The 11,032-nt window shown below is 44.8% G+C and overlaps 1 protein-coding gene across 3 annotated transcripts in view; it reads left to right on the top strand.

The window, feature by feature from the left end:
* Positions 1–1,615: 1,615 nt before the first annotated feature.
* The window catches only part of TBX22 (T-box transcription factor 22), a 71,216-nt gene continuing 61,799 nt past the window's right edge, over positions 1,616–11,032 (top strand). For 2 of the 3 annotated variants that reach the window (XM_080366346.1, XM_080366347.1), the window contains exon 1: positions 1,911–8,190. The gene's annotated coding sequence lies outside the window, so the exon portion shown is untranslated. The other variant, XM_080366348.1, reaches the window with a different exon arrangement.

The raw sequence follows: 11,032 nt of genomic DNA on the forward strand, positions 1-11,032 counted from the left end.
TTAGTTTAACGATGAGCACAGACATGGGTACATCTTGTTTGGCTATGCTGTCTGAAACTGTGCTGAACTCGCCATGTGCTTGCCTACAAATGCAGTTAAGCCAGAGCTGTACGTGCACTGCGGCTGTGTGAAGATGTTCCCAGATCAACAGAGCTGTGTTGGCAGAGATCCCTAATGTGCTGTCAAAACTGTGCGTTGACTGGTGTAGCTTGTTTGACTTGTTATGTGTGGGTTTACTTTGCAACGTGTTGATATGGCTGCGCACAGAAGGGCAGCTCTCTTCTGGCTTAATGAAAATAGTACCCATAGAGACGGTACTCCCAAACTACGTAAATGATTGCTGTGTAGGCACATCATCAGCTTAACATCGATGAAGTCTTCCAGCGAAGAAGCAATTCTGAATAAAGCCAAGGAAACAAGACCTCTGGTTTTGTCTGATTGTTTACATCCATGCATGTTGCATGCACACCAGTTGCATATTGAGTAGCTATATCTGTTAATGTGATATCAATAAAGGATTTATATCTAGACAACATTCCAGCTGGAGACTTTTCTTATTTACAAGATGATGTAATTAGGTACCTAGTCTGAGCACTGCACTAAAAGGCTATAGAAGGTTTTGGAGCTGGGGTGTAAAACCACAGGTGAATCTTTCAAGGGCTTTAGCAGAGTTTTGTGAATCGTACACAGGTGTATCGGAACTGGAACTGAGAGTATCGGGTTAGTAAAAGGGCTATAATGCAATTACAGGGACACCTTTCCTGCAAATAGCACCCCCCTTTCTGTCACTTTTCTATCCAAATAAGAGCAAGTATATATTTCAGCTATCATAACAATACAATTAATTTCTAAGAACTTTAAGGAATAATGTATTTTATTATATCCCCTTACCTACTGCCCTTCAGTCCGTTAACATTAACAGAAATCAGCCTCGTACTTGCCTTTGAGTAAGGATGCATTGCCAATTTTTGCAGCCAGCTGCACTGTCCTTTTGCTTTCTTTTACCTAATGAAATAATATGAACTTTTGGAAAAGAAGCATTAATGGAAAATGAACCTGCTTTCACCCTCATCTACTCCTACAAGCTTTTTTTTAGAATACAGATGTCCCTTTTCATCTCTGTCAAGCCTATACTGTCAAAAATAGAAATACCGCAGAACACCTGGCCTAACAGCAACCTGGAGTACAAATATTGTCAGTTAAAGAGATTTGTTGCTTTTTCTTCTGCAGATTGTTAGAGAAGTTGTGCAGGGGGGTGTAGATTTTCTGTTAAGTAGCAGGAGAGGCGATAGCGGTATCCTGTTATGGTATGTGTCTGTGAGCAAAGGGACTGCCAGCTCTGAGATGCAAAGCCTCAGCAACATTGCGGGGTCTGCTCCTGGGTGAAGATGAAAGCTGGTTCTGTAAGAGGCAGGCTGGGGAGCCCAGCTTGCCGTTCCTCTTTGCAGCGCAGGGAGGAAGAGGCTGGTGATTGTACACACATAAACACCCGCACACGTTTCCTCTTTACAGGGCAGAAAGAAAGAAACACGGTCACATGTACCCCCTCATACTGACACAAGCACATACTTACACAAAGTTTAATCTATATATCAAATACTGTGTTGTTAAAATTGTCTTTTTTTTAAAAATGTATTAATTTTGAGAAGACGGCTTTTGGTTTTAAGGGAAAGCAAATCTACTGTCTACACCATTTTTACAGACTACAGATTTTGCTGTAGAAGGTGCTTTCTGTTCATATGATAGATACCACATCATAATACAGGAAATAACTTGCAGTACTTTATTTTCCTGTTCCAAATATCTCTTCATACTGAGGAGACACCTGGTGATATTAGAAGTCTTTGATGGGACCTCATGTGACGCTATTCTTGAATGCGTTGGCTCCCCAGCTGACAGCAGAGTGAGTAGCATTTGCCTTTTGAAGGAGTGGAATTAAGAAATCCCTAAAAAATGGTAGTTTTCTTCTATTGCCCTTTGGCATGAAGTCCCCCAGTTCAGAAAGAAAGTCTTTTTAAAGAAAGCAATTGAGGGTACATTGAAATATCACCAAGGTAATGTTAAAGACATGCATTGGCCTGAATTTAAGATCACAGAAACACGGGAATGTTTGTTAGAAGAGAATTTTGTTGGGTTTTAGCCCAACCTCCTGCTCAAAGCAGGACTATTACCAGCATTAGATAGGGTTTTGTGTAGCTGATTTTTGAAAAACAATAAGGCTGGAGACTCCTCAGCCTGCCTGGGTAACCTAGTCTAGTACAACACTATCTTCTTCTGATCCACCCTGCCCCCCCCCCCCTGCCCCCCCCCCCCCCCCCCCCCCAAAATGTCCAGCCTGTGTCTCCCGAGCCACAAGCGGTGGCCACTGCCCCTTGCTTCTGTCTTCTGGCACTGCTGACAGGAGTTTGGTTCTGACATTTCTGTAGCTGCCCTTCACATAGTTGTGTTCAGCCCCCGGCTCACCCTTTGGCCTCTTCTTCAGGCTGACAAGCCCAGCCCCAGCAGCTTCTCGCTGCAGGTCAGGTGCTCTGGGCCCCTGACCATTCTGGTATCTCTTCACTGGGTCCTCTCCAGTATCTCTGTGTCCTTCTTGAGCTTCAGGAAGGTCCAGCACCTATTGCAGTGAAGCTGAATGCAGCCTCCAGGTCTCACTGAGTAGAAGGGGGTAATAGTTTTCCACATCCTACTGTAGCCTGGCATGTGGTCTGCCTTACTACAGATGAGAGCACGCTGTTGGCTTATGTTCAGCCTGGCATCTGCCGTAATCCCCAGGTCCTTCCCAGCAGGGCTGCTCCTCACCCAGCAGCTTCCCAGCCCATACCAGGGCATGGGGTTTTCCTGGCCCACGTGTGGGACCTGGCACTTTTCCTGGCCGAACCATACGGGGTTTCTGCCAGCCCAGAGGTTACCCACATCCCTCTGGATGCGGCTCTACTGCTGTTCGCATCGGCCACTCCACCAGGCCCCCAGTAAACATGTCTAATCATCTGCTGCCTTTCACTGCATCATGTCTGTTCACAAATGCAACACTTACTGTGCTCATAACAGTCCTCCCCAGGGCCATTTCTGTCCCTTTGTCAAGGCTATTTAGGTGTTATGTATTAACGTAACACATGCTTTAGTCACACCAGTCACTCAATAATGAGGTAAACAAGGAGGAACATCCAACTCAGCAATAATACCTTATCACTTTTACAGTGGACACACTTACTAAGTAAAATGTTCTAGGTTTCTGGTCTGTATAATCGGTATTTAAAAAAAAATAAATCCACTGCATTATGGACTGGTTGGTATATTTGTACCCAAAGTCCTGTGTTGGGGTGCTGGTAGGATGCAGCTCTCAGCCAGAGCTCTGGGGATGAGTGGGAAGAGCTTTGGGACACGGAGGAAGGGTGGCTGTTCTAGCACCCAGCCCTGGAGTCGGGCACTGTGGGCTCTGCTCCTTGACTCCATTCCCATTTCTTTCATACCTTTCTTACCTCTAATGTTGTGGAGGGGGCCGTGTTCCCGCTGCCCCACTCCCAGCCCCTGGCTGGTCCTCTGCTATGCAGCAGAGTGTACACGATGAAGAGTTTCGAGGAATGCAATCCTTTTGTCCAAGTAAACAAATCTCTTTCCTTCTGAAATTTAGAAATTTCTTAACATTTTAGTCACTTTTTCTAAGTATCAATTGTTTTAGTGCTTGGACCTGTTTCTTGGAGGTGGCAATGCAGTCACCCTAAAGGAAGAACGATGCCAAAGTAGCAGGGTGTTTACTTCCATTTCTGTTAATGATTGCATCATAGAGAAACACAGTTCTTGTCAGTTATGATGAAACGTTTCATCTTTTGGTAATGCCCAGATAGATCAGGAACCAAATTATGGCACAACTTCATGCAACAATAATCTTGAAATTTATCCCCAAATTTATTCCCAAATGTGTTGGGAATGCACAGGGGATCATTTTCCCAAAAGGCCTAAAGACTCTTTCCTTGGGGTTTCTAATAATTTCTAATATTTTGTAATCATTTCTAATTATTTCTAATTTCTAATAATAAAAAAGCAGAGCTGTTCCCACTGTTTGCAGCCTGCTGCTTTTGCTGCCATGTGAAGTGGTGCCCACATGCCTGTCATGTTCAGTCAGAAAATCAGTTCAGTCTCAGCATTACTTGAGTTTCCCATGGGGTTGTCAGGAGAATGATGGCCTTATTTCTAGCTTATTTTATTCCACTTCTTCCCAAGTGAATATTCCCATTAATGAAGGACATGATCTCCCCTACTGTGTCCCCCTTACTCTGTTTCATATGCTGGAGGCCCAGAGATTGTGCCGTCTTGAATCCAAATTTAACCCTGTGACCTATGTACGTTGCCACTCTCCTAAAATTTAGCTACTTTCATTCGGCAGAGTTGGATTGGTGTTTTCTGGTAGGAAAAGATGCCACTAAAATTAATGACAGCATTAGAAATTCTTCCACTTATGTCCTGTATAACCTACTGGGAATAATAAATACACAGACTATAACAAATAGATACATCTTTGGAATTGCTTGCTGAGAGCATTGCTTCAGTTTCTTGGATGAGCTGCTTTTATACCTTAATTAGCAGAACTGTGTCTGGTTCATTTCAAGACATATTGAAAATTAATATTAGCTGAGGCCAGTTTCTGTTCAATTACTGTACTAAGAGGATAAGGTGCAGCCTCAGTCCTGGTTTCTGTCATGCAGACATTGGAAATGGTCATTCCACTGAAGACATTGCACAGATTGTTGTTTTGATAATGAAGTTGCTCATCGTGTTTTAATCAGCTGGAAGGGCAAGGCAGGAGGGGCTGGGCCAGTGCTGGGCATGGGGAAGGGCTGGGGAGGCAAGAGGAACAAGTGGCACCAGAGGAAAAGTGGTTCAGGGCAGCACTAGGGGAAGGGGGAAGAGGGAAGGAAGTATTGCTATAACGTAAAATCCAGTGCTTTTGAAAATACTTTACCCTCCAGGTATCCATCCTGACCCTCTGTGCAAGTTATTGCAGCCATCTGGCAGCGCTGGAGTGAGGGCAGTTTCGTAGCCCTGCTAATGCTAAGGAAGCGCATCCTCAGGGTGCTCAAGCTGAGCACATCCCTGCCTCCCCGAGCCCCTGCCCCCCCGAATGAAGCACTGACATTTGCAATTAGAAAACAGATAAAGGGAAATAAATTATTTACAATGCCTGAAAGTGAAGGTTGTACAAGTACAACTGAGCTCATTATTTACAACTATTTTTGTCATGTAAGGAAGCTGGTACAAGAAACCACATGAAAGGGTGTTGGCTTTTCATCAAAAAAGACAAAGACCTCTCCGAGGGTGGAGCTCCCAAGAGAGGCATTGCCCAACGCTGGACCCACCGCCCGCGGGGCAGGGATGGCAGCTGCCTGCAGGACGCCTGCCTGATCCTGCCTCCGCAGCAGGGTGCCCAGCCCCTCGCAGCGTCACCGGGCTCCTGAGCCTGGGCTCTGGCTAGCGATGGGCAGAGGACCATGGCGTATTCCATGTGAAATACTGGCAAAGTAAATTTGCTCGCCCCTTGGCAGGGTGACAGGCAGCAGACATCCAACTGTTATGCTGAAAGGGTGTCAGCAGGCTGAGCTGCGGCGTACCGGGAAGTTTGGAGCAGTGAAACCCAGGTTTGGGTTGACCGTGGCAGTGGATGGGCTGATCCAGCTCCTCATTCCCTCCGCTCAGACCACTGCAAGCACCTGAGGTTCAGGCCTTGGCTGCTCTGCTCTGACCTAGAGATAATGTGATGCTAAGGGTGAAATTCTGGAGAGAGACCGTTGATCCATGAGCTGGACCATTTCTTTGGGATCCATGCACAAAAGGAGACAGAGAAATGAGGATGCCAAGAAGTCCACAGACACTTCGGTACTGTCCTCTGCTGCCTGGGGTCTGGCAGATAAGCTCTCTGAGACCGTGGGCAGCCATGTCCTCATCCTGCTCACCTTACCGAGGAGGACAGTCCCCACAAAACAAGCAGCACTGTTCTTTTACAGTGAGCCAAGCAAACCCTGGCTCTCAGCAAAGACCAGAGCAGGGGGGTTATACATCCCTTTATTATCTACTGAACAACATTTGCCACTGTGCCTTCCTCTCACTGAATTTAGACATTTCCTTGTCACTCCTGAATAGAAAAAGGCACGCAGAGAGCACAGTGAGCCTTATTGACCCCCTGCCATCTGCTGAACTCTGAACTGGATTCAAAATTTGGCTCTCTCCTCCATCTCTTCTCCTTGCTGGCCCAAGTCCAGCACCAAGAGGTAGGGACCACTGGAGCTGGGCAACTATTGCTCTCAGGAGTGATGCCAAATACAGAATACTTTTTTTTTCTTCCCCTGTAAAAACCACTTTCAGAGACTTTTCTAGAGCTCAAATACCCTCAGAGAAAAACCCAAACCTGACTTCTTTTCCCAGTTTTTCCACAGTAAATTCAACTAGAAAGGAGAAAACAACCCACCAGAAAAGCACTGTAAAAAACAAAAAGGCTAAAGGGAAGTGAAATCAAAAGAGAAATGAAATTTATACAACGAGGCTTTATATTTTGGGGAAGTGCCTGTTAACAAAAGTCAGGGAGGAAGATGCTACTGGGGCGGCTGACTCGCTGAAATTCTGTTGCTGATATCAAACGCTGGAACTCAGTAAAATATTTATGCTTATTATTTTCTATTGCCCTTTGGAAATCACTGTGGGATATAAAACTAGGGGCTTTTGCAGAAGTAAAATTGAACCAGAAGGTAAATGAGAAAAAAAATGCAAGCCTACTGCCTCCCAAATACCTGCCTTTTATCCCCACTCATGCCTCAGCATTTCCACAAAGTGCTCTTTCTTCTACCACCTCGCCCCCTCCCAGAATATCGCATGGTATTGGAGTATGATTTCTTATTGCAGAAGAAAAGCCGCATTGTTCGTCTTCCTCTACCGAGTTACGCCAGAGTGGCACCTATTTCGGCAGAGTCTTCGTCGTTTCCTCATATCTGACTAATAAGAGATGATGAAAAATATGATTCATTAAAAAAACACAGATAATAATCTGAGAGAATTAAACATGCACCTTTAAATGTAACAATTTTCTTAAATCTCAAATCTCAAATGGTTTAATCTCAGGGCTCCATCTTGTGGCAATATAATGCCAATTCATTTATTGTGAAATTAATATTCACCCTCCCTTAATTTCCGCCAGTTCTTCTGTAACCTCATGATGCTTTAACGCTGCGGACAGCTACATTGAGCCGAACCCAAGTGGGAACAGAAGGGCAGGCAGAGCCGGGCAGAGGGAATGTCTTGCTGTTTGAGTGATGTTGAAGCTGTGTGCGGTTACATTAGGCACACATGCATTTCCTGAGCAACTCCCATAATCACTGACAATGAAGTGGGCTGCTCGCTCACGTACATGATAAGTTCAATTTAATACCCTTGAAAGCCCAGAGCTGTAGGCAGAGTTGTGATAGTTATGAAATATCCCGAGTATCCTGACTTTCTGAGTATCTGTGTCTAATATGATTGTGCTTGAGTGCATTTGTGTGAAAAAACCTCACAAAAACATAGGATTTGGCATTCAGTATTGGCTAGCGTCTCTTGGCTAGTCTTATTAAGTCCTTCATTTAGGATTGCATCAATGGTGTAAAGCAGAGCAAAATTGTTATGACTATGAATGATTTTTGATCAGTTAGCAGAGTTTCTGATTAAAAAGCTGTTTTACAAGGGGGAAGATGTAACCTGCCAGCAATGCACTGCAGCCCAGCCAGGTTGGGCAATCACCTTGCTCACACCCAGGGCCATTTGGCTACTCTCTCTGCTGTTAAACTGCTGCGTCATTTCTTAAAGACACTGTCCCTGCTGCCTGCCGTGGTCCCTTGGCAGGGAGCAGGAGCTGGGCAGCCCTGCCTTCAGCCGATAAAGCATGGGCTTTCCGTTGGTTGGGCGGGCAGGGAGGAAGGAGGACGTGTGCTTTATCTTCCTTCCTCCAGCACTGTGTGGGAGTGCACTTTTTTTTTTTTTCAATATTTTTTCCCCCCCTAAATATAAATGAAGGCTGGGTTTTAGCGTGCAGGAGCTGGCGAGCTTCCAGGAGCACACCCTAGGCTCCCACCCCAGCCAGCCAGTGAGCCCTGGGACCTCTGGCTGTGCCACGTGGGAGGTGAGGGTGCAGCTCCTGGACTGGCTGTCCCGGCTGCTAGTTTTATGCTGGTAAAATTATTATTTCTTATTTATTTCTTATATATTTATTTCTTATACATTTATTATTTCTCTTTCATGATGCAGGGAGCAGGGCATCATCTCCCAAATAATATCTCGGGTACCCATGTTGGATATCTCACAGCTTCTGGCATGGTTATGGGCTGAGCACAAACTCCCAGACCCTCCAGCCTTCCCATGCCCACCCAAAGGGGTACAGGCAGCTTCTGCCTTTGCTAAACAGGTGGAGAACTATTGCAGTTTGGGGTGGGGGGTGTGTGGTAATTGTACTGATTCAGAAGCATTTAACAAATTGAAATGTCATTCTGCTCTATGCCTTTTTATTTTTTCCTGTTCCAGCTACAATGTCAAGTAACTAATGAATGCAACATGATGCGGTATTAGGTTTAAAGCAGTATTTTCCTGTTGCTGTTCCTTACATGTTGGTCACACCCTTAATGATCTTCATAGGAAATATTTACTTTGAGGAGTTTGGTTCTAAGTATGCCAAGTGATCAAAACCAGGCAAGGCATGGTTTGCTCTCATATGACTTCAGTTTTTCCTGGAAAGAAACGGGAACAAAATAAAAATCTTACTTTCAAAATTAATGCAAATCAGCTTGAAAATCATCTTTTCCCAATAAATGAACACTCTGTTCTTTCTCAGGCAATCTAATATTAACTTTTATGGGAATAGAAACTCAAGGAAGAATAAATACTGGGGAAAAGTGAGGTCTGTAATGGTGGTGCTGGTAGTGTCTGGCAAGTGTTAATGTATAGTGTACATACGAGCGTTGTATATATATCCTTGCAGCTACCAGTTTCGAGCTGTTCTGAAACTGGGATCTTGATGCTGAGAAGGGAGAAATAAACATCCATGCAAAGCTTTCTTCTTAGTGCAGTCCCCAGTTTAATATCCTCAAGTCTTTTTAAGTAAGCAAAGATGCAGCAGCCTCATACATTGGATATTGCTCAAGGCGGAAAATTGCCCCACTGCTTCTTATTACTCCCATTGCCTCACCCAGATTTGTTACAGACTGAATTTCAAAGAAAACCATGCCCACGTGAAGGTATATGTGTAATACAGATTTCCATCGCTGTGCGATGTAGCCTCTGTGTGCTGTAGAGACCAAAGGCATGTGATTTTGTCAGGCCAAAAATTTCTACCCATGGCAAACCCCTGATGCTGCGTGGCCTGGGGAGTGGGGAGGACTCCTTCATCACTCTGTCATCAGTCTGCGGCTAAACAGTGACAGAAATGCTTGGACAATTTTTCTGTTACTTTATTTGGATGTTTTTCTTTACAAGTCTTGGTTTATTACGCCTAGTACCTTGCTAACCCTAAGTCAAACACGCAAGAGTAGGGGATTGCCATAAGAAATCTCTTAGAAACAATCTACACTGACTTTTTTATTTTTACACTAAAAAATGTCAATATCAAGGTCTAATAACTGGCACGAGGAGCAGGGGCCATGCACAGCTCACATTACTGACACAGCTCAGCTGGCACCGCTTTCCAGATCCGCAGGCCTTGCCCAGGTGTCCTGGCACAGGCAGGGAAGGGGTGGCGCAGAGCTGCTCGCCTAAAACCACTATGGGTCTGGGGGTTTTCCCAAGTGGTTTTTTTTAAACTTTTTTTGGTCCCTATGCCCAGATCCCAAGGTCTTTCCCTTGAAGCCCACCTTGCTGTTGCATACCACACATGCACATTTACACAGCCAGGCGCAGCACAGCACCTCTCCTGGCTCACCTGCCAAAAAGAGACACAGTTTTTGGCCATGTGAGGAAAAACCCTGTCTTTTTTATCCTGGAAATACTGCATACACTATTCTGTTTGGGTCATTGCTCAGCATCTGTGCATAAATGTTCAACATTTTTTTTTTAAAAAAACAAAGGAAATTCTTACGCAAAAATAAATAAATAAAAAAAGCCTGCATCACTGTGGGCTTATGTTCAAGAGAATTGTATTGGTAAACTAAACTATAAAGCATGGTTGGTTTAGTTATTCCAGCCTAAAAGCTATGAATTTGAAACTGCAGAGTTAAGGTTAGACATGACAAAGTAAGAAACAACTGAGTTGCCAGAAAATCCTTTGAATGCTTCGTGGTACTGTCATCAGCAGGGAAACCACCTTGTGTATCTTCAGGGTCATCTTAGCAGCTTTGTGCCATGCAACTGGAAAGGACCAGAGGGGTGAAAGGGTTGGCACGGCCTCGTGCAGTTTTGGGGTCTCTCGGAGCACCTGGGGTGCTCAGATCCCAGCTTGCTCCAGCCGTGCAGATCACATTGCACCATGAGGGTGCCACCCCTACTCTTACAGCTAACCTGCAGGCACCATTAAAAAAGATGTAATGTTACTACTTTGTGGTGATTTTGGAGTAGAGGTCTCAGCCCTTGGAGTTTTCCCACTCTGTCAGCCTGCTCTGTCTTGTGTTTTCTTGTGGGAATATTGGATAAAACTCTTTTGAGCTAAACCTGCAGCACTGCAGCGCCTTTCTTTCCTGTTAGCACAGTCTCCTGTGCTCACACATTTGTTCCCTACAGATATGCCAAGCAGAACTCACAGTCTTGTCCAGACAACTGCCCTAAAGGCAGGCAAGCATGCCATGCATGTGCATATACACTTGCAAAGTATTGTTTACATCACTTCTTGCAACTTTTTAGGCAGTCATGGCAGTGGCTTGGCTCTCTGGGGTGGCTGCGCAGAGGGATGTGTGCGTGTGCCAAGGAAGCGTGGGTACCTCTGGACTTTCCCAGCCCGTAAAATATATGGGCTATTGCTTAAAAACCTTTAATGATGCTTAATTAGCTTCTAAATTCCCAACATTTAATTCAGATGCTAATGTTTCTTTGC

This window comes from Falco punctatus (genome assembly GCF_963210335.1).
Source record: "Falco punctatus genome assembly, chromosome: 15".
NCBI classification, from domain to species: Eukaryota; Metazoa; Chordata; class Aves; order Falconiformes; family Falconidae; genus Falco; species Falco punctatus.